Genomic DNA, 19,793 nt, shown 5'->3' with positions numbered 1-19,793 from the left:
AGACTGCCTAAGTTTTAATTTCCATTCCTGTGGCTGCTGGAAGCAAGCCACTTAACTTCTCTAAGCCTCAGTTTCCTCAATTATAAGACAGGGGTAATAATAATTATTAGTAATAATACCAATCTAATCAGATTGTTGTGAAGATTAAATGAAATAATGTATATGAAATGCTTAGCACAGCGCCTGCAACAGAGTAAGTGGTCAATAAATTTTGGCTGCTATATTTTTGTAACAGCATAACAAAAATTACAGTAAATAGGATTGCATCCTTTTCCTTTCTTTTTAGGAAGCTGTGAGCACTTTGCAGAGTACCAAGTTAATCAGCACAGAATCCCCAGGAAATGGTTGAGGATTCTTTAGTCACTTTACAGTGGCCCCTTTGAACTGCTTATGTCATTTTCATGTTAAATCTGGTTAGTAGTGGCTTTGCCTCATTGCTTGGGTCTCTAGGCCTCTTCCAAGCCCTGCCACGCAGACTGATTTCACACAGAGATAAGTACAGGGTGTATCTTCCTCTTTCAGGGAGTGCACACATTTTCTTTTGATGTGATTGTCACTTACTTGATAAACTGGAACAGGTAATCTCTGTCAAACAGGATAAATGCAATTGACAGTCATGGTTTGGAGAGAATGGTTGGTGTGCTCTCAGGTCCCTGACTGCAGGGATGGGAGGATTTGTGGGATGAATGGCTGCACCTTCCTCAGAGACACTGGGCTTTTCGACTTTGAGTCTCTGGATGCTCAAGTATTTCTCTAGGGAGTGGGGGATACTCAAATACTCATTGAAATTGAAAGCTTGAGATGGGCCTGATTTAAGATGACCTGTTTCCCAGTGCTTTGCAAAATGCCGGTCTAGGTTGGGTTTTTGGTTTCCTTGCTGATTGAAATAAAATTTTATCAGAATCATAAGAAATGATGCACAGATATTGTTATTTCTGTCTCTCCTCCGCTGATCCTCAAACGGCTACACACTGGAAACACCTGAACTCTGTTCAACTCCCGGAGTTCTGGTTTAATTGGTCAGGGGTTTGACCTCGAGACTGGGAATTTAGAAAGCTCCTCAGGTGATTCTAATGTTCAGCCAAGCTTGAGCACCTCAGCTTTACAGGATAATTCTACATGTTCTCATCTTTGGCTTTTTATATGCACATTCCCTGAGATGTCAAATTCATCTTCCCAGCTTTTCCCGCATACTTTATGAATTTTTGGAAATAAAGAGACCTTCAGAATTACCCTAGACCAGTGGCTCTAAACCAGGGTTGATTTTGTCCCTCATGGGATGTCTGGCAATCTCTGGAGACATTTTTTACTCACAACTGGGGCATGAGTGAGCCTGTGCTATTGGCATCTGATGGATAGAGGCCAGGGACTCTGCTAAACATCCTACAACACACAGGATGCTGCTTCCCCTTCCCCCCAACAGAGAAGTATCCTGCCCAGGATGTTAATAGTGTCAACATTGAGAAACTCTGCCTTAAACTTGATCTCTCTCATTTTACCAATGGGAACATAGATGATATCTTGATTTGCCCAAGGATTCATGCATAATTACTGGCAGAATAAAATTCCTCACAATTGTAGCATTACAGTGGAACCCCTGCCCTTATGCTCTCCCCTCCCTTTTAACCTACCGCCCTAGGGAAATTTGTTATTCATCTTGTTTCCTTTTCCCTCTCAAATATCCCCGGGCTCTCAATGGTGGTGACATGTTTCCTGTATTATAGTATTTCAAATTTCTTAAATTAAAAAAAAAAAAAAGGACGTAGGATAAATTGCATAGGCTCAATAAGCATCTTTTTTCTTTCTTTTTTTTTTTTTCCTCTTGGAGGGAATAATAACAACTTGGTGCTGGGCCTGGGTTGCTTTGTTCTGAAAGCAGCTCTGATTGGGAATTACATAAATCTATGATTAATTTAAAAAAAGGCCAAATGAGGTAACTGTCACTTCATAAAACTGGTTTGGTGAACAAAATGTTTCTAACTTAGGCACCCACAAAATGAAATTATACAACGGCTTCTTGGTGACGAGAAGGACGGCAGAGTCTCTCCAGCCCTCCTTCAAAGCAGGGTTCGTGTGCACGTGCCCTCACACGTGACTCGGCGTGTGGCTGTGCACCTGACTGTGTGACCGTGCACGTGCCTGCGAGCGTGTCGGTGCGTGCGCCCGTGCACGTCACTGCGTACCCCGTGCACGTCACTGCGTGCCCGTGCACGTCACTGCGTGTTGCGGGATGCCGGGGCGCAGTCTCTTAGCTCCAGAACTGCTTGGAGAGAGTTTAGGAAGGTGATGGGGACTTTGAATTCGGAACCTGTGAGTACACCTTCCTTTACTTGCATATTCCCTCAGTACCACCCCCCCTCCCCGCCATCTTCACCTCAGCTAAAGTAATTAACTGTGGTTATTTCTGAAAGGTAGGATTTGGGATTATGCATGTGTAAAGTATATTTCTTTTTTACTTCTTTATTCTCTCTACTTTTTCTGTGAATGCGTTTCTGTAATAAAAATGAAATCTTTTAATCAAATACTATAACTGCAGAATCACTTGGGAGCTTCTGAACAAAACCCTCGGGCGCCATCCGCAGAGACTGCGATTCGGTTGGTTTGGGGTGGGGTCCAGGAAAGGATGTCTGAGTTGCCCCAGGCGGTTCTTCTGTGCGGCTAGATTGGAGACCCTGGGTCTAGGAGAGAGGTTCTCAGCCCTGTCTGCAGAGCTGCAGAAAGCACCCATACCTGCCTGGGTGCACCTGCAGAGGTTCCGATTGAGTTGGTCTGGAGCTGGGCCTGGGCTTTGGCAGTATTAAGAGTTCCCCAGGTGATTCAGGTATTGGAAGGGCTGCCTGGTATCCCTAAGGATTTTGTTTTGGGGGGGGGGGGCGTGCATCTTATTTTTGCTCTCTTACCAAGCTTCCCCTGTCAACTGAGAGTTAATGATATGGCTCTAAACTTTGATCACAGCACTAGGAACAAGGGTCCATCCCCTTTGGGGGGCAGTAACAGTCAAAGGGCAACACTAATTATAAAGATAGATTGTATTTTTCATTGTTGAGAAAAGGATGAGCTTGAAGGAGATTTTACTTATTAAAACTGATTTACCTTCATAAACTACCCTAAGAAGATTCATAAGGAGTAAGGAGATGCCTCTGGGGTGCAAACAGGCCTATGCAGTAGGTACTAACAAATGTTCTTAGTCTTCAAATACTTTTGCTTCTCTTTCCTTTTGCTTCCCCCCCGCCCCCGCCTTTGTTTTTTTTTTTTTTTTAAGGAAGGGAGGGTCTCCTTCCCGTTGTATCTTAACAGACTCTTCTGTGATGATGCCCAGGTTGAATTCGGGACTTTCTTTTGTTAGAGCAGCCGTGCAGCTTTTTAGGCTTATGAAAGATATGGAGTGGGGCTTCCCTGGTGGCGCAGTGGTTGAGAATCTGCCTGCCAATGCAGGGGACACGGGTTCGAGCCCTGGTCTGGGAGGATCCCACATGCTGCGGAGCGACTAGGCCCGTGAGCCACAGCTACTGAGCCTGCGCGTCTGGAGCCTGTGCTCCGCAACGAGAGAGGCCGCGATAGTGAGAGGCCCGCGCACCGTGATGAAGAGTGGTCCCCACTTGCCGCAACTAGAGAAAGCCCTCGCACAGAAACGAAGACCTAACACAGCCAAAAATAAATAAATAAATTAATTAATTAAAAAAAAAAAAGTGACCACTTTAAAAAAAAAAAAAGATATGAGTGACTGCCCCTGGTGCCTCGACCTAGGGCCTTCGTGGAGTCGTGAGATGCCGAGTTCTCCAGTGTGATGGGCCCTCGGAAGGGTCTCGGGCCGGGTTGACAGAGGGGGGGCTCATAACAGCGAGGCAGGCCCCGGCGGGTCTGAAAAGCGGTCCAGTCACAGCCGTTTCTGGCTTCCTGCTTCTCCACAGGAGCCACTTGGGAGCAGTATGGCCTTGCCTATGAGGGAGGCTCAGGGAACCTTCCCGGAACTGACCAGCCCGGAGCCTGGAGCCCGTGGCTGATGACAAGTGAAATAGTTCACAGAATATAAATCTTTCAACTTGCAAATGCTCCTTTGGTGAGAAATCAGACAGTGGGTAAGAAGTGGGCAGAATCCTTGCCCCAGTGAATCAAAGTAAAGGACGGGAGCCCCTGCTCTTTGTTCTGTGATTCGATAGTACAAAGTTTGTGGGAAAGAAGATTCTCTGCTTATGGTGGGTCCTTAATGGGCTCCTGAATGGGAGGCACTGGTGCCTCTCTTTATCTCACTGACAAAAGAGACAAAACAGAGAGAAGCTATCACTGGCCTGATGTGATATCCCACCATGCGGCAGCTTCCAGGTTGAAAGCTCTTCTGACACAAGTCAAACAGAGGAACATATGACTCAGGGCCTTGCAATCTTGCTTTCATAAGAAACAGTATGAACTTTTCAATCTTATGTGTTTGTTCTAGGTCTTTGAATTAGATTCTTTACCATGGATACGTCTCGCCGCCAAGGAGATCACATTTGAAGTATTATTTTACAAATTATGAAGTGTGTGTGTGTGTGTGTGTGTGATTAGCATTGTATTTCCATTTTCTGGCTTGCTCTATATTGTCATGCTTCCAGAATCTGTTTAGAAAGGGAGAGAACGAAGGGCATACAGGGAGTTGGGGGTGGAGGTCTAGGGAGCATATGGGCAGAGGTGCAGGAAAGAGAGAGAAGTTGGGCTGACTAGAGGGTTCCCCAGATTGCCAAGGTCACAGGGCAACAGGAATTAAGTGTGAACCTCTGAACTTGGTTTGTTGGCTGGCTGTGAGCGCTCTCTCAGCTCATTCCTTTTCCAGGTATTACTCAATCCCATTGCAGTCATCAGTTCCTTGCTGAGAATAAACCCAACTCTGGAGGGAGGGCAGGGGGAGGAGTTGTCAGATGGGAGAACTAACAGATCCCACTGGCAGCTTTTTAGCCTCTCCCTAAAAGCATGAGGAGGTAAGGACCACCTGACTGCCAGCTCTACTGTTGTGCACCTGGGGTTGATTCCAGAGGTTGTGAGATGCACTCAGAAGAGAGGGCACCTGGAGATCTTGTGCTCACAGCCAGCCGGGACAAAGCACGTGGGCCTGCCTGTTTTTCCTGCTGTTCCTCCCTCTGGAGGTCAAAACTAGCCAGTCCAGCTGAACCAAGTGAGATATTTCCTTCTCTCTTGGGAGCTTCCCACACCCCAGGCTAGAAGAGGCTAGAAGAGGCTCCATTTGGCTTTGGGGGGTGATCTGGTGTCTCTCTTGTTACTGGAATTCTGAGGGATTCTAGATTCTCTGGAGCCAAATGGAGGTTTCTATGCATCCTCTATCTGAATTTAGCCTAAAAGTCAGCAAGCCATCACCACAGCTGTTTCTCCGGTTATATCCTCAGTGAACCATGGAAGCAAACAAACTTCGATTCCATGACTACGACTAATAAAGTCAAAAGTCAACTAGACATCAGACCTGTAAGAAAGTGTTTCATCATAGGGGCAAGATTCAGGGCTGCCGTGTCAAAGTTTTAGGGGCTATACAAAAATAATGAAATAGGAGCTGGTTCTGGGAACATACAAATAGCCTATTATATATTATGACATGGAAAGTTCTTCAGGTAAACAGATGTAAGCCATCAGGACTGGCATAATTACTTTGTAAATTGCTTGATATAGCAGCACTTGTGGAGACCCCATACTTGAGCACAGGGGTCTTTATTCTTGTTTGGCTGTGATAATGAAGGCCATAATGAACATGTAGGGCACTGTGATAAATGCATTAGATATATTTTCTCATTTAATCCTCACAACAACTTTATGAGGTAGGTATTATTACCTCTCTGTTGTGCAATGAGAATGCTTGAAGAGGTTGAGTCATGTGTAGGCTCACTTGGATGGTAGGTGGAGGAGCTTCTCTGTAGCTTGTGTTCTTTTATAGTCCCCCTCCCCCTTTAGAGGTTCTTTGGGGGATACTCCAGGGTGTTGACCCTCATAGATTTTCCTAATATGGGTTAGTAGGTGTGAGAGTAAAATCCTCCTCTTCATTTAGATTAATTGTGCCAACAAATTAATTGTGAGACCATAAGGCTGAGAGACTAGCTCTCCAACAGGGTGCTAAGTGAAATGAAAAACTGCTTCTTGCCTTCATTCTAATTGCTTTAAATAGCAGTGTTGAATCTTCAAGTAGGGCTCCTAGTTGTAGGTTTGGACCAACTTCCTCTTGAAAGAAAGGAAGTTGAGAAATCTACAATTCCTAGGTAGAAGACCGAACAGAACATCCCCTGTCCTCTGACAGTCAAAAAAACCCAACCTAACAAAACTGTAGTAGGATTCCCTCATTTTGTAGGGGGATGTTTTAAGGACTGTTTCTCTGTTTATTTTGCAAACCAAGGGGAGCTTCACCTGGTGTTTGGGTAACAAGATCCACAGTGGTGCTGTCTCTGAAAGAACAGACTCGGTGTCAGGGAAGCTTGGAGGCTGAGTGTAGGGAACAGCACAGTGCACCGGAAGAGCTGGCTCTAGTTCTGGCACCAGTAAGTCCTGTGACTTGAACCAGCCCCTTCAGCTTTCCTCAGCTTGCCTAACTGGTTTGATTTGGGATGGCAGTAAGACTGCATGCTATGCTCACTTCGATGATCATAGATGTTCCTGGGGGACATGTCAAATAACGGAGGTCAACCTATAACTCTTATTTTGTGTGACTCGTTTGTTCATTGTAAACACTTGGTTCATACTTCCTGCATGCCAGGTACTGTGTTTTAACTCAATTTTTACAACAATCCAGTGAGGGAGATATTATTCTTACCTTGATTTTGCAGATGAGGAAATAGGAGCACATGGAAGTTGATTTGTTCAAGGTCACCCACAAATATGGGGTATGTGGTAGAGTCAGGCTCGAACCCAGGGCGTCATAACCTGAATTGTGTGTTTTTAACAACTGTGCTATGGTCCTTCTCCATCTGACCTCCTCCGAAGTATACTCAGTTTTGACATGTCTCTTTTTTTGGGGGGTGGTGTTCTTGTCTTTCTGAATAAAGAGGTTGTATATTGGGAGCCTAAGGGAGGCTAGAACTAGAGCTTAGTTGTTGTAAGACCCTGTGGCCTTCAGATTTCAGAGTCCTGCCTGAGGAAGATCTGGAGAGGTTTGAGGACTTCTGGTGTTTTCTTCTCATTATACATTCTAGATGCACTACTTTTTCCCTTCTAAAGAATATGATATTAAATCCCAATGTTATTATTTTTGTTAATTGTAAAATTACTGTGCAGTAATTTGTAACATTCATTTGTATCATCAGTATCTATCTGTGACCTATTGCTGGGTTCTTGCCTTGACAACAGCAATTATTGACATGCCTTTCAATGTCCAGCAGAATGTGGGCACATAATAATCAGCACTCATCACAAATCTATTCATTTTATTTGTTTTTATTAATTTTTTCTTATTACAACAACACGTGTTCAGTGAGGAGCAAATAAATAATACCAAAATGCCAAAAGAAGAAAGAGAAAATCTTCCAGAATCGTACCATTCTGTGATAGCTATACCAAAGCAATATGTATAGATTTTTGCTCATAAAAGGCTGTATTCAATAATTTTATACCTAGCCAGGTTGTCGTTCATGTGTGAAAACAACAATTATATTCTCTGGTAGACAAAGCTTCAGAAATTTTCTGTGATATTGGTTCTCTTGGGCAAGTTTTTACTTATTTGTCTCTTTTGAAAAAGTGCATGAAGATAAATTCCAGATGACCAAGAGATGGTTGATGGTGCAGTGAGTGATCAAAAAAACAGAGTATGAAAAAGGCCAGGGGCAAACACTTAAACCAGTCAGTGTACATCTGTTTGTATACCTAGATAGTTATAAATAATAATTAGGGATTACGTATAAAATCTGTAATTGGATTTTTGTTTACAAACTGAAAGCAAATGTAAAAAATAATTCTTAGAAGATACATAATACAGTAGTAATTATGTGGTAATCTGTACCTATAGCTCCAGATTGTATCATCAAAGTCTGAGAAGGAAATTCTGGGAATGGGTAGGGGAGAAGGAGTAGGAGGTAACGGGGTGAGGAGAAGTGGGAGGAATTCAAGGCATTTGACTTGGATAATGTGAACCCTTTGTATTTGTATACCCTGAAAAATAAAATATTATACAAGGATTTTGAAAAATATTTAAATTAGTCAAGTGAGGATTATTATCATTTTAAGTAATAACAGCCCTTTAAAAATTTAAGTAACTTCGTGGCTTTTTAGGCAACTATACAATTTGTGCATTTTGTTTTTGAACCCAGTTCTCTCTGAGCTTGTTCTGCTGCTAAGCCCAGTTTACTGTGTGTTTCTCAAAGTAACCTTGATGAAGAGAAGCATACTGCCCTGTCTGCTTATGTCTGGGGTCTGACTGCCCAACTGGTACTAGAGATTAAAAGACAATTTTTTTCTTTTTTTTTTTTTTTTTAAATGGACCGAATTATTTAATTAGGTTCTTTGTAAGAAGTTTAGAACACTACTTTGTGAGGATAAATTGCGTTTGTAAGAGCAGACACAGAGCGGAGGTAGCCCTGGAGCTGAGGAACAGCTTTGATTCTTCGCAGAATTTGTGAGTCCACAGCTTTCTGATGAACCTTGCGCTGCTCTGTAATCTCATATTTCTCTCTCTCTGTGTCGAAGATCGCACCTTCCTGGTGCCTGGGCTTACGCAGTTTCTTCTTGAAGTAAGCATCAGTGAGATGTTCTGGGATTTTCACACCACTGATATATATTTTGGTGGAAGTGGCAATGACAGATTTCTGGTGTGTTCTCTGCAGAGGAACTCGATTGAGGGACAGAGGCCCAGTCGCAAGTAGCAAGCCACTGCTCAGCTGCTGCAGGAAAATGACCCTCTTGCCTCTGTGGCGCCCAGTGAGGATAATCAGAATGGTCCCATGAGTGATGCTAGCGCGCAGTTTTCTCACATGCTTACTGAAGGGTTTTCTTGCCGTGACTCAACAGCTTTCGAGGCACGTCTTCGGTAGGATCATACCTAGGCATTTTGCGAAGATTAACCACCCAGGTACTACCGTTCTTGTCACCACCAGCTGGTTTTGTGACAGTAGCAAGAACCTTCACCTTCTTTTTCTTTTCAACCTTGGATTTAGCTGCTGAATACTTCCTCTTGTACAAGGCCTTTCTGGAATACATAGCCGGTCGGGAATATCTGCCAGTTCCTCTGACCAGGACAGGGTTTCGGCTGCAGTGGGGCTTCCCCTTCTTAATCTGCTTCACCTTTTTAACCTTGCCACCAGCATCAGCCTTCTTGGCTTCAGGTTTTTTCTCCTTAGTATCCTTCTCAGCCTTTTCACCCGCCATCTTGCAAGATGGGAAAGAGAGCAAAAGACAATTTTTTTCCTGTGTTTTTTTCTGAAATTTGTAGACATCAAGTTGAAGCTAGAATTCTGCATGTGTGTACATCTCCTTTCAAGGAAATAAACTAAACAGATTGGAATTTACCAAAAGATGTTCTCTAATTCTAATTGAATTTATACTTTAATAATTCTTGAATATTGTTTTCTCACAACTTGAGGCGCACTGACACTGAACACAGCTTCTTTTGGAAGTGTTGGTGTTGCAATTTGCTAATATCCTGTGTGTGTGTGTGTGTGTGTGTGTGGCGGGGGTGCAAGGAGGGCCAGGAAGGATTCACGAATCAGATGTTCAGATGAGGACGGATAAGAATCCCTCCACTAGTAGGCTAGTTGCAGGAAGGCTAACCAGCACCTCAGCAAGGAAATTAGCAACCTTTCTCCTGGCCTGACTGCTGCTTCTCCTGGTGGTGGCAAGGTTTTCAAGCCTCATTACTGGAAAGTTCATCCTGTTAGATTCCCACTTAGAGTAGGAGGATGTGTTTGGAAATAGCTCAGACTCTTTGGCCATTCTGACATAGACAATGCCATTCCAAGTGTTGATCAAGGAGTTTTATTTATAGTTTCATCAAAAAATGTGAAAAATAATAACTGATTAAGAAGTAACCACATGTGCATACTACTGGATTAGATTTAGCAGATTTAACCTTGGCTGAATAATGAAGTGAGGTTGGCATGAGTTTTAGGGTCGAAACAGAAGAAACAAAAGCAGTGATGGGCACAGGCTTGAAATATATACACTAGCCAGGTTACGCTACATTGATAAATAAACCCAGAAATGTCAGGGAGTTAAGGCAGAAAAGGCTTATTTCTTGCTTTCATAAAGTCCAGTGTTGGGTCGGCGAGGCTCTGGGCAGCATTCCCTGTGTCTGGTTAGGCTGCCATCTCAACAGGTGGCTTCCAGCGTTGCCAAGGCAGAGGACTGGAGACCCGTTCTTTATTTGGTGTCCCAGAGGAGACAGAAGCACATTTCACTGGCCTGCCTAGTCACGTGGCCCCACCTAACTGTGAGGGAACTGTGGAGTGCAGACCTGTGTGTGCAGGAAGGAGAGCAAGACTGGGTGTGGGTGAGCACTGCATGCTTTTACTACGCAGAGGAGGCTGTGCGTGTGGCCGGAGTGGAATCCAAGCGGTGGCTAGAGTCTGATGGTACAGATACTCAGCAGGGGATGCAGAAGTCCTGGGAAACCAAGTATGGGCTACCACTTTCTTCTTTGCAGCAGTGACAGCCTGCATGGCCCTGGGATCACCTGCACACAGGGAGAGGGTGCTGTCCCCCACCGCCAGCTTCTGGCTGTGGGTCAACTTCAACTTGGATTGATATGTGTTGAACCTAATAAGATCTTAATAATTTTTTATTAAATGAATCACCCTCTCCCGATACCTTCCTTGGCTACTGGCCCTGCCTTAGAAGGACAGTCTACTATTCAGGTCTGTGTTCCTTCTCCAGTCTGGCCCATCTCCCTAATGTCCTGACATCCTCCCAACCTTGCCATGGTGATCCTGGTTCTGGGCTGTGACTCTGTCCGTGACACCCATAGCTGCCTGGCATGGGTGGTGAGGGTGTAGTGAGACCTTAACAGCATGTGTCTCTCCCAACCTGCTCTACTTTACAGAATGCTGATACAGGGCCCCTGTCAGCAGAGGGGGCCTCATCCTTCCTCCCTGGTGAACTCCTGCCGCTTCTCCACATAGTTTGCTGGTTGAGAGTCGTTTCAGGAGATAGAATGCCTGGGTCCAAACCTTGCCTCCATCACTAGTAAACAGCGAGACCCTGAGCAAGTGACTCAACCTCTCTGTGCTTCAGTTTCTCATCTGTTGGTATAATAATATAATAATACCTAGCTTTAGAGTAGTGCCGATTAAGTGAGTTAATACGTGAAAAGCACTTAGAACAGTGCTGGGTGAGTGGAAAATGATTAAAGAACATTAGCCATTGTCACCCTCCTTCAAGACTCAGCTCAAACGTCCCTGAAACTTTCCTGATCTTGCTTCTTTTCGGGGTTCCTTCAGCCCTCTGCTAATACCATTTATCATGTTATATTGTAATCATTAGCGTGCCCATTTTTCTCTCCTGCAAGCCTGTGATCACTGAAGTGCAGCACACTGCCCAGCATTTACCCTAGTCCTTGACAGAGTATCTGATGTGCAGAAGACATTCACGAGTGTTTTCTGAATAGATCCAGGGTGACAGAAATTGCTGGGATTCACCAGTGTCCAGTTCTCCTCTCTTTCCTGAGTACAAAGAAAGCTACATTTCCCAGATCCCTATGCATCTAGAGGAATCATGTAACTGAGTTCTGCACAATCTTCCATGAGCCTGCTCTCTGCTCCCGTCCAGTTGGTTTGAAGATGGTAGAATCGGAGGATAGAAAGAGCCCAGATGCTGGAGTCACCATTTGCAAAAGAGGGACCTGGACTTTTGAAATTGTGTCTGGCTTCTGAAATCTGATCCTGTTTATTACAGCAGCTGGTGTACTTACTGGCTGATAAAACTAGGATCTGGGCACACCAAAAATTTTCATATAGACATCATGGCATGATATGACTCAGTCTGCTGACAAAGGCAGCTGAGCCCAGAACAGCATTTTGAACCAGCCCGTGTATGAAAAGCAGAAATGTACAGCAGCAGCTGAACGCATGGGAAGATTGGGAGGGATGAAACGACAGAGAGGGGGTGAAGGGGGGAGCAGGCAGCCTGCCCACCCTCTCCTCAGCAGGGGGCCAGTTTTGGGGTCAAATGTGGGTTTCTCTGAACTTCTGGTTACCTGTAACCTTCCTTTCTTCACTTGTGAGCAGCCACTGAGTATGATTCTCCTCTTCCTGGAAAGTTACTTAGAGAAAAAGCTGACCTTCCTTTCTCTACACAAAGCATCATCCTTAGAAACAATTACAGTTCTTTTCAGAGTTTTGGTTCCTTCTTAGGTACCTATTGTCCTAATAAATGGAACTGCTTGGAACACAAAAGCATTTATTTCCTCTTTCAGCTAATTTAATTTTTATAGCCCCGGTGAAAAAAATATTTTATGTTTTTACTTGTCTAATGCGATTTTAAGATAGTTTATTCTTGGATTCAGTTTTGTTTTCATTTTCTAGAAAATCAATTTAATTCACAGAATGTTCAATCATTTAATGGCTTTCCTTGCACATGGTTAATGCTTAAGCATTTGATCAGATATTCCTCTTAGCAGTATCGTTACAAGGCTCAACCAGAGAAGGTGTTAGATGGGGAAATCGTCTACATTTGGCAAAGCCTCTTTCATCCTGACTAATTGACATGGCAAATCAGTCTGAATTGGTGAAGTTGAATTGCGGACTATTTCTCAAAGAGATTCCTGTATAATTTCAAGTTGCTCCAATTAAATTTACACAAGTGAGGCTAACAAAGGCTTTTCGGTTATTTCCTTCTTTTAGCTTTCTGGTACTTGGTATGTATTTCTATATCTATCTTGTGAACTTCTCTTGGGTTCCTGAAAACTCTTTGCCCTCAAGTCTTAAACATTCTCTTTGCACGTTTGTTTATTGTGTTATGTAGTAGGACTATTAGCAAAAGTAAATGTCAGGCTGGTCCCTGTCTGTATAATTATAATTTCAGAATTAAAGGCTTTTATTTTTAAAGTTAGGTGGCAATTCACCATTGGGAAGAATTTTCTTAATTTCCTTCTTGGGCATGTTTTCAATACTGTAACGAAAGGATTTGAGATCAAATTGTAGGTCTTTTTTGTTTGTTTGTTTTTGGAAAGGAAAACTGGCTTTTCTGGAGACAGTCCTTTGCTGGAAAGCAGATTCAGCAATGGCTGGAATATAAGACTTGGCTCTTCAGTCTCAAGACACTGGTTCTTCAGGTTGAGGGCACTGCTGTGATACAGCACAGAGGAGGCATATTCTGGAAGGTCAGGATTTCTCTGAAGTGAATTTTAAGGTTCAAAGTATGTATCTGACTGTATCTGACCACAGAGTAAATGGTGGTCAGGTACAATGGAATATGCCACTCTTGACCTTTTCTTCTTTATGTTACAGTGTTTACCCTCAGATTGGTTCTCAGTTGCCCATGGTGAAAAATGTAAGCCTTGAGAAACTTTATGGTGGGCTCATAGATTATCTATGAGATGGTTTATAAGTAGAGTAACAATATAATTTATCCTTCCAATTTGGACACTTTTGAGAGTGAAAAGGTGAGTTATTAATAGTTATGTCAATGATATAGGTAAAAGGGAGACTTTTCCAAGCAAATAATCTCTCTCTCTCTCTCTCTCTCTCTCTTTCTCTCACACACATACCCCACATTGGTGTGCTGAATGCAGAGACTTCAAGACCCTAGAGGAGGGCAGAGCTGCAAAATAGAATTATCCTGGGTCCCAAATGAGCATGCAAAAGGCTGTCTGCTAGTCAGGAACACCCATATTGGGGTCTTTAGTGCACAAAATAAAATGTTATATTAAGTCCCTGAGATTTTGGCATTTATTATAGCAGCTAGCATTATCATAGCTAATGCTGAACACTTTATTTCAATGCAATGAACTGCTATTGAAATCTACTGTTCTCTCCATTGGGGATACAAAGATATGTAAGATCTGGTCACTGTCCTCAAGGAGCTTAAGAGTCTGGAGGAAGTACAGATGTGTATTTTAATGGTCATTAAAATTTGTGAATAGAGGGAGATGAATTTAATTTTGAACATGCTGATTTGAAGGTGTCTGTAGAGTATTCAGATGGCACTACCCTGTATGTAGATAGAGGGAGTAAAGCTGGGAAGAGAGATCTGGTATCAAAGGTAGACTGGCTGAATTCACCATTTACAGAGGGTCAAGTCAGCTCCTTAGAAACAGTTTAAGGTCCCTTTGGAAAGTAAGAGAGCCTTCACCCATATTCCCGAAGATGCTTTTCGATGTAGCCACACTGGGCCCTCTGAGGGCTCAGTCTACCACTGGGATCTGAGCTCTTTGAACTCTTGGGTGTTGTCTTCGTATTGAGAAAACAAAGGACAAAGGAACATCCCCACATCTCTAGATCGCTTTTGTAGTTTACAAGTTTCTCTCCTGTGCATGACCTACTGTGAGCCTGACATTGGCCCTGTGGTGTTGGCAGGAGAGTTCTCTTGCCCATTACATGTCCACAGGTCTTGCCCACCAGCAAGTAGGAAGGACCTCTTGTTAATTGGAATGACCCAACTCCAAAGGGGCTCAGCCCCTACTTGGCATAACTGTGGGACCTCGGCGCCCTCTTAAAGATTGCTCTGTTGCTTCTGGGGTCCCCTGAGGGTGTCTCACTTGGGCTCAGGAGCCAGGCTTCGCTTTTTCTGCCACTGGGGCTTCATTGTGCTGGCAAATCACTCCCTACCGCATGCAGGCCGGCAGGGTTGCTCCCAGAGTGGAGTGCTCCCAGCTGATGTGGAACCATCGCCCTCCGCCGCCCTCATTCCTTCTACCAGACCCGTGCTCCTAAACTCCTTTTCTAGCAAAGAAACACCTACCAAGGCCTGCAAATAGAAAACTGGAGGGACGGGTGTCCCCCCCCCCCCCCACTAGATGTGTTCAGATCTCAGTTTTGAAGCTACCAGTTTACTGTTATATATACACACCCACATGCACACAAACATGTACACGTTGCGGGACTCAGATAAATGAACTAACCTGTTCCAGCCATCCCATTTTTGATAAACTGGGATATGGAACCCAGGACTTTTGACTTTGAGTCTAGTGTTCTTCCCTCTGCCTCATCCTGATGGAGAGAAAAAATTCTATGAAAAAGTTGGTTAAATCAGCAGAACCATCTGCTAGAAGCTTGAATCAGTGCTGCAGTGGAAATTCTGCTTTCTGCCTCATTCTCCAGGGCTTAGGGAGGCTGCCGTGCCCAGCACTGGGAGCCGTCGGGAGAGTTGGGTGAATAACGGGGGCTTTGTCATGGGAGCTCCCTGAAGTCTTCCCCTAGTGTGAGTGGTGTCAGTGTTTTCATTATTTTGGCTTGTGGTTTGTAACTTGTCATAAGAATTAGTTCCGGCTTAATTGAGGGCCTCATGTTGAAGTAAGAAGAGGAAGTGTTGTGGCCTCTCAAAATGCCTTTTATAAGATCCCGACACTTTCATTCTCAGCAGATACAGCTGGGAACAGTAGCACGTGGGAAGGGACGAGCCACCAAATGTTCCAAGTCCAGTGCCCTCTTGGCCTCTTAACTGTGGCGCTTGCTTAAAGATTGTTGGGAAGTAGAAACAGACACATTTTTTTCCTTCTTTTCTTTCTTTCTTTTAAAAGTCTCTTTATTTGGGGGTTGTACTGCCTGAGGGCAAGAAGAGCTCTGGGAAGAATATGATGTGCATCTTCCCCAACTCCCTTGGAAACGGGCATCCAGCCCTCAAGTTGATTCTCAGCTCTGCACCAGACCTTTGAAAAGTTTCTTTTATCAAATCATACCAACCTTGTGTCTATTTTCTCTTTTCTGTGTTAATTGGAGGCACTAATTTATACTCAAGTGTTAATGGGTTAAAGTGTGGTAAAGTTCCTTGAAAACATTCTCATGTTTTTCCAGGGGCTTTCGTTATCTCAATGCAAAACCTTCCCTGACCAAGCCACAGAATCCTCCCTTTCCTCTGATTCCCTGGGCAGGATCTCCAGCTTTAGTAAGCAGAAGAATCACTTGGAGAGCTGGTAATGTGAAGATTCCTAGACCTGCCCCCAGAGATTCTGGCCCATATGTAGGTGAAGCTTTTTATGATGCCATGGTACCACATGAGGAGTAGTAAATGTCACAGATCTTTCTCAGTACCCTCCCACCATGCTTGAAAGTCTCCCATTAACTTCTGCAACAAACATGCATTGAGTACTTGCCGTTTGAAAGACACTAGGCTTGGGGCCAGGAGCCCTAGTCTCCCTGAGCCTGAACTCTAGTGGAAGAATCGGGACACACACGCACGCACGCACGCACGCACACACTAATAATTACCAACAGAAGACAGTGTAGGTACGAAGGAACTGGTTAATGAGAGCTGGGGTCAAGGAAAACCCTAGGGCAGTGCTACTCAAAGTGTGGTCCCTGGGCTAGCGGGCTCAGCATTCCCTGGAAACTAGTTAGCAATGCACATTCTCAGGTCCCACTTCAGAGCCTTCTGCCTCTGGGAATCAGTTAATCTGTGAGCACCCTTTGTCTTTTGCTTGTAGCTCAGGCTCCCTCTCTTTCTGTCCTGGGCACTGATAGGACACAGCTTGGTGGTGGTAGAAAGAAGAGCTGGAACATGAAATTTACCCATAATTCCACCATCCAGAGATGACCGCTCCTACTATTTGATGTATATCTTTTCAGACTTACTTCCATGCAATATAGACATATATAATGAAAAAATGTTTAAACAGAAATTTATTATACTGTAATACTAGCTTTTAAATTTCTTTTTTCCCCACTTAACCATAATGGTGGAGTCTCTTTCCATATAAGTAAAAATACTTTCACCACGTTAATTTTAATAACAGTATAGCATTTCGTTGTAGGGATTTACTATAAATCATTTAACTATTCCCTATAGTGCAAGTTTTTCCAAATTTTTGGAATCGCTAGATAACTTTCAGAAGAATGTCCTTGTATGTACATCTCTGTACATATCTGAGATAATTTTACTAAATTAAGTTCTTTTTTGCAGTGTGTTCTTCAGATGTAATTCACAGAACATTTATGTCAGAGAGACTGGTATGAGAGATGAAGACTTCCCATTTAATAAGTACTATTAATCACACCTCTAGTATTCCATTTGATAATCAAAAGAACATGAAGATAGAACAAATTGTGCCAAAATATTTTTTATTTTGCCTGATTAATGGACGTAAGGCCATTGGTAAAGGACCCTGTCAGTTGTCACAGGACAAATAACACTCTAGCAAATGTAAGTGCTGAGATGGGACCCTTGTGTGTATTTCTCAGAGTGTTGCTCGCTCAAACACATCTTGGATCTTTGGAAACTAAAGTGAATTTCTAAAATAAGTGGAAGATCAGCTTATACAACTCTGATTTTAATAGAAATCTCTCCACAGTATCAGCAGATTCATTAAGAAGTCTGCTGGTGGTGATGTTAAGAAGGCTGGCAGATTTTCAATTCAGATTGACACTATTCAAGACAGAGGCATAACTGATGTTTATTCAGGAATCCTAAGACATGTCACAGATTCTGTGGAGAACATCTGATATCTGTAGAGAGCTCGAAGTATAGTCCTGGGAAAAATATGTTCCCAGACGGTTACAGATGTTCTCATACTAAATCATATTTCTCTGAGAAGTTATGTACCATGTTCAACTGATGGCGCAGCCAATGTGAAGGGACAATTTAAGGTTTTCTTCCTGTTAAAAAATAATTGATTCTATCAGTGTTATGGATAGTGTTAGTCACATATTTTGAGTCTTGCAATGGTGGATTTAGAAGGTGTCTGAACCTCTAGTTAATCCAGCAAAAAATTCAGTCACTTGAGTCCACTTAGAACAATTTGCATGCTGAAGCTTGTAGAAACTCCCAGAATATTAACTGAATGTTTTACCAAATTAAGTACATTTTATAGGTCCTCAGGTATCACACCAGTGCCTACATGATCATTTCAGATGTTGGCTCTGCGACATTAGACATGGTAGAGGGTTAAAAGGAGGGCTTTAAGAAGTGTTCAGAGGGCTTTGTCATTCCCTTGTGGGAACTAATGGAAATGCAGGAGAACATATTCCCACACTGAAGATTGCTGTAAACAGCAGGCCAACGACAAGGAGATCGTCATGGAGGCTTGAAGCCCTATGTACAGCTCAGTTGTTTCTGAACATTTTTAGATTGCTTTGTATGCATAAAAATTTGGCTTGAAAATACCACAGTTCAGAATATGGCTTCTAAAACCATCAAAATAAGACAGTATCAAGAAGATGGAAGGAGTTTAAATATTTTATGAGTAAAAGGGGCTCTCAGAGCCAAATATGGCATATTGATATTATTCTGGAAGATTCTTTACCTCAACTGTGGTTTGAGGGTGAATTGAGAAAATACGTTGCCATTCAATGACATTTTCAGGGTATTGACATAATCTCAAGTGTGCTTCCCACATGCTTTATGTTTTGCTAAACCACCTCACGTATCAAAAGTATTTCTAATCTGCTGAAATAATTTCTGCTGAGCTCTAAAACATCTACTTTGCAAAGCAGGACTTTTAATTCATTGTTGGGAAGTTTAAAGAATCATCAAAGTTTAGTGTGGTCTGTGCTGTGATAAATTGATGTGTTTACCCCATGCTTATGCTGGTAAATGAACAGTGGCATAAGGAGTCAGGAAAAGGGGGACAAGGAGGTGGCCTCGGGTGCTAAAACTGGGTCTAGGGTAATCAACTGTCCAGGTTTGCCCAGGATCTAGGGGTTTCCTAGGGTGCAGGGCTTTCAATGCTAAAACCAGTAATCTCCCTGGGGGGTCACCAAGACCGACCTTGTGGGAATGGACCCATCTCTCTGCCTTATCTTTTTTATAACCTTTTCCCCCTTCAAGATTACTCCTGAGAACCATTTAAACAAGATTTCACATGGATATCAACGAGGGGGACAGGTACACACATGTGCCTGGACACAAAAATATGCCTGTATTTCTTCCTCTCCCCCCTGCCCTCACACACACACACACACACACACACAAACACACACACAATAATTGTGTTTCTCGGTCTCTGCCTTCAACATTCATGTTAAGAACCACAGAGAAACAGAGGTGCTCAAATGAAGAATCTTACAATAAGGACTTCTTCTGTACAGAGCACTACAGTGGGTGCTGAGGACACGGGATGATGTGATACAGAGACGAGGAGACCAATTCCTGCCCTCAAGGAGTTTGGCCTATATTCAGAAAAATAAAACACAGCAGCAAGCAGTTCCATCAATAGAAAGAATGTGATAAATGCCTTAAGAAAGATACCAACAAAGTTCTGTAGGATTTCAGAGGCGTTGGATTTTTAGTTTCTTTAGTTGATCGGCAAGTGGTATTTGTATTCAGTCTTAAAGGAAGTGTAGGGTGGTGATAGGCAAAGGTGGGGGAGGCGGACTCGCGGGGCATGCAGACTGTTTAAGACACAGTCCCCACCCTTAACTCACTTATGTTTTAAGTGGGAGACAGAACAGTAGACGTTATGGCCATGGGAGTTCAGGGAAAGGGAAGAATTAGTCTAATCTGTGGCAGGGAGAGAGGGAAGGTGTAATGGGGGACCTTGAAGGAGGGCAGAGGTGAGCAGGAGGACATCCACCTAGGGTATTGGGTCTAAGCAGAAAGCCAGAGGCAGAAGTGAGCGCTGCCATATTTTCTGACACTGCAAGACGCCTGGGGCATGGCATGTGTGTCTGGGACTGTGGGGAAGAGTTGGACTAAAAGGATGGCCCAGATAACCGAGCTCTAGAAAGCCAGGCTGGTGCGGGTGGAGT

At 43.4% G+C, this 19,793-nt stretch overlaps 1 protein-coding gene and 1 pseudogene across 2 annotated transcripts in view; one reads left to right on the top strand and one right to left on the bottom strand.

Moving 5' to 3' along the window:
- The window catches only part of LOC309611727 (uncharacterized protein), a 323,736-nt gene that overhangs the window by 118,768 nt on the left and 185,175 nt on the right, over positions 1–19,793 (top strand). The gene's annotated exons all lie outside the window — the stretch shown is intronic.
- Positions 2,870–9,353, bottom strand: LOC309611725 (large ribosomal subunit protein eL6 pseudogene; annotated as a pseudogene). Its single transcript has one exon. The product of its transcript is annotated as a large ribosomal subunit protein eL6 pseudogene (transcript).

This window comes from Balaenoptera borealis (genome assembly GCF_965194805.1).
Source record: "Balaenoptera borealis genome assembly, chromosome: 15".
Classification (NCBI taxonomy): domain Eukaryota; kingdom Metazoa; phylum Chordata; class Mammalia; order Artiodactyla; family Balaenopteridae; genus Balaenoptera; species Balaenoptera borealis.
The sequence above is the reverse complement of the archived record's forward strand: the minus strand, read 5'-3'. Positions and strand labels throughout refer to the sequence as shown.